Below are 3818 nucleotides of genomic sequence, written 5' to 3' on the forward strand. Positions count from 1 at the left end.
TCCAGCCTGGGGGTGTGTGTGTGTGGGGGGGCTGTTCCACCATCCTTGGAGCTGGCCTGTTGTTCCAGGACCTCCCAAGCTATGGACCATGGAAGGGCCTGGAAAGAGCAATGTGGGGTCCAGGGCCTTGTGTGGAAACCGGTCATCTCACCCTGAGAGTCATTTCCCCTCCCTTTCTGTCCTTGTTCTGCCATGGGAAGAAAAGTCTCCACGTGTGGCCAGGGTGTCTCTGCCATCTCTCTACCCGCCGTTCTTTCTTTTTAAGAAACAGAGAGCAGAGCCAGTGCCAGGCCATCAGCAGCTGTGGGATCTGGCTCTGTCTTACTTCTTTGTAGAATCTCCTAATACCTTTGCTTTCCAGCAAGTGCCTTGGGTTGGGTTCCCCTAGAAGCAGATCCCAGAGAGGATCCGTTGAAGGCGGATGGTTTATTTGGGAGGTGACCCCTGGAAGCCCTGGTGTGGATGTGGGGACGTGAGGGAGGAGTGCGGCCAATGCCGAGGGTACACCCGGGGCTCTCTGGTGGAGACCCCGCCCCTCTGGGCTATCCCCCCCCCCCCCGGGGGGGTGGGGAGAGGGTGGAGACAGAGCCAAGGAAATGGACATCCTCCCTGCCAGTCTGTGGCTGAGGGTGCGTCCTCCCTGGAACGTTCATTCCCAGCACCTCCCGCCTGCCGCAGGTGGGCAGAGCCCGCAGGTGAAGGGCAGGTGCTGGCTCCCGGAATCGGGTCCGTGGGAGGGGAGGTGGGCGGAGCCCTGGCAGCAACAACCTCACCCTGAAGACGGTGGCTCATTTAAAGCAGAGGCAAACATGTTCCCTTTAAAATTAGGTTTAAGTGAAAATTCTCAAGTCAAACGGACTTAAAGAAAAGGAGTCTGAAAGTGGGGCACAGGGGAAAGACCAAATTTGGCGAACGCTGTTTTCGAGGGCATTTAAAAAGCAGACATGTCTCATCTCTTTGGGGAGCCACCAACACGGGTGGGTCTGGGGTGGCGAAGAGACCCCCGCAACTCCTCCCAGCCTGCCTGCCTCGCACCTTCCCTGACACTGCCCTGTGCCCCTGGGAGTCTTGGAAATGGGCCAGGAAGCGTGAAGACCTTTGTAATTCAGGGTCTGTCTTTTTTTTTTTTTTTTTAAGATTTTATTTATCTTAAATAAATCTTAAGATCACAAGCAGGCAGAGAGGCAGGCAGAGAGAGAGAGAGGAGGAAGCAGGCTCCCTGCAGAGCAGAGAGCCCCATGTGGGGCTCGATCCCAGGACCCTGGGATCCTGACCTGAGCCGAAGGCAGAGGCTTAACCCACTGAGCCATCCAGGTGCCCCCAGGGTCTGTCATTTCCAGGCCTCTGTGTTCAAAGGGTATGTTCCCAAGTCCCAGGAAGAACTAAATTTGCCAAAATGGGCAAGACAGTCCTGAAAAAGAAAACCTAAAAGGAGGATTTTTGGGGGCAGACATTAGACCCTGCAACAAAGGGTAGTATGGTGTGGGCATAGCCGTGAGTAAATACATCAAGAGTCCAAGAACTGACCCAGTGTCCCCCATGCCGCCTAATGGATGCGGAAGGCTTGGGAAAGAGGAAGACATTCATTAGCATGGATCTTTGATTACATCTGGGCTGGGGCACTGGCTTCCCATTAGGGTCCGGGTCATGGGTCCTCCCCTCTGACCTGCGGGAGCGCTGGGGAAACTCACCCTCGCGAACCCTGCACACCCTGTGTCTACCGTGGAAATGTCAGAAGCCCCAATTCAAGATGAATTAGGTAACAGGTGGCTCCAAGGAGGATGTCCTTCCCTTTGCAATTCTCTTCGATTCTTCTGAGTAGCCCACGGAGAGAGCCTCGTGTGGGTGCTGTAAGTCCGCCTCCGAGCTCGCTCACCTGCCTTGACGAGGCAGAGCAGACCTCCACCCGGAGCCCTCCCTTGGCAGCCGCAGGATCCTGCTAGAATTTAATCATGCTGTTTTGTGATCATTGTTTGTTTGTTTGTTTTTAGATTATTTATTTATTTATTTGGCAGACAGAGGTCACAAGCAGGCAGAGAGGCATGCAGAGAGAGAGAGAGGAGGAAGCAGGCTCTCTGCTGAGCAGAGAGCCCGATGTGGGGCTAGATCCTAGAATCCTGGGATCATGACCTGAGCCGAAGGCAGAGGCTTTAACCCAAGGAGCCACCCAGGCGCCCTGTGATCATTGTTTTTAAGGTTACTTTCCATCTGTAGAAATGAATACTTGTTTTCCCTTTCTGGTTGTAATACAGATCATTTAAAAATCATTTTACCAGGGTGCCTGGGTGGCTCAGTCTGTCAAGCGTCTGCCTTTGGCTGAGGTCATGATCCTGCTCAGCAGGGAGCCTGCTTCTCTCTCTGCCCCTACCCCGATCATTTTCTCTCTCTCTCTCAAATAAATAAAAATAAAAACCATTTTACTAACACATGCTAGGAGAAGAATGAAGCATTCAGGGTAGATGACTCTATGGAGACGGAAAGCAGCCTGGGGTAGGGGGGTTGCAGAACTGGGAGCAGCTGCGTGACGTGTGCAGGGTCTCCTTCTGGGGGGACAAAAATGTTTTGGAACCAGTTAGAGGTGGTGGTTGCACCACATCGCGAACGTACCAAATGCCTCTGAATCGTTCACTTTGAAAGGGTTGGTTTGATGTTACGTTGATTTTACCTCAGTAAATTGTTTTTAAAAAACCAACCAAGCCCAAAAAAAAAAAAAAATCAAGTTTACTTAATAAAAGGTACTCGTGTCTTTAAAGATGCCTTTTAAGTGAGGCGTGGGAGTCTAGGGCTTAGACGATCGGTCTCACCCCCTGGCCTGGGTTCGCGCCGTGCCCAGGCCTGGAATGCCCTCTCTGCTCACTGACAGAATCCTGCCCATCCCTGGGAACTCAGGCCAACCCTCACCTCTGCAGGAAGCCCTCCTGATTCCAGCGGCACAGGGGGTGACCGGAGCAGTCAGGTGGGCCCAGCCCTGCAGCCCTGTGGCCCCAGGCGCGGCACTCAGACCAGCAGGCTTCCCAGGAGCCTCCTAACTTTGGGCACGTTGCGTAACCTCTCCAAGAGGGTCTCGGCTTCCTCGCCTTTAAAATGGGCGTTCGTAATTGTTCTTATTTCACGAGATTGAGTAACTCTGTAGAAAGTCCGTGCACAGGGCCTGGGGCTGAGTCGGTCAAGCGCTGATCACACCATTAAGTGCAGTTATTTGCCTCCTGTTTCCGGAACCATAAGCAAGGGCTCAGCCTGCAGGAGGTCTGTATCCCTCGTTCACCCATGGGGCTCACCAACAGTAAGTTCCCCAGAACAGCGTGTTGACTGATGCCCAAAGGAATTCCTAGAATCCCGCTTGCTCTCTCAACCTCCTCTGCCCTTACCCTGGTCTAGCCCCCTTCATTGCCCAGCTGGACTCTTGCGGTCACCTCCTCCCTGGTCTCCTGGCTTCTGTCCTGTACCCCCCCCCCCCTTCCAGTCCATTCCCCATACAAAACCAGACGGATCTCATCAGAACCTAAGTCAGATCCTGCCCTTCCCTGGCTCAGGGCGTTGCCAGCGCCCCACCTCATTCAGGGTAAAAACCAAAGTTCTCGCCATGGCCCAGAAGGCCCTTCTCTGTCTGCCCATGTCCTGTAAGTCCCCCACCCCCCGCGCCCCGCTCGTCTCCCTCGTCTTGGCCCAGCCATGGCAGTCTCCGTGCTATTGCTGTCAAACTCCAGGCCTCCTCCTTTAGCCTTTGTACTTGCTGTTCCCTTCTCTGATCACACTGTTCCCCAGATGTCCCTCACTGCTCACCTCCTCACCTGCTTCAGGCTATGATTCAAATGCCC

At 54.0% G+C, this 3818-nt stretch overlaps 1 long non-coding RNA gene across 1 annotated transcript in view; it reads right to left on the reverse strand.

Annotated features, from left to right (window-relative positions):
- Positions 1-1112: 1112 nt before the first annotated feature.
- Positions 1113-3818, reverse strand: part of LOC132022793 (uncharacterized) — a 3247-nt gene continuing 541 nt past the window's right edge. Inside the window, exons 2-4 of the long non-coding RNA XR_009405718.1 lie at positions 2902-3206; positions 2426-2543; positions 1113-1939 (exon numbers count right to left, since the gene is read on the reverse strand). This is a non-coding gene — a long non-coding RNA (uncharacterized LOC132022793). The remainder of the gene's footprint in view (positions 1940-2425; positions 2544-2901; positions 3207-3818) is intronic.

The sequence above is a fragment of the Mustela nigripes genome, chromosome 7 (genome assembly GCF_022355385.1).
Source record: "Mustela nigripes isolate SB6536 chromosome 7, MUSNIG.SB6536, whole genome shotgun sequence".
Classification (NCBI taxonomy): domain Eukaryota; kingdom Metazoa; phylum Chordata; class Mammalia; order Carnivora; family Mustelidae; genus Mustela; species Mustela nigripes.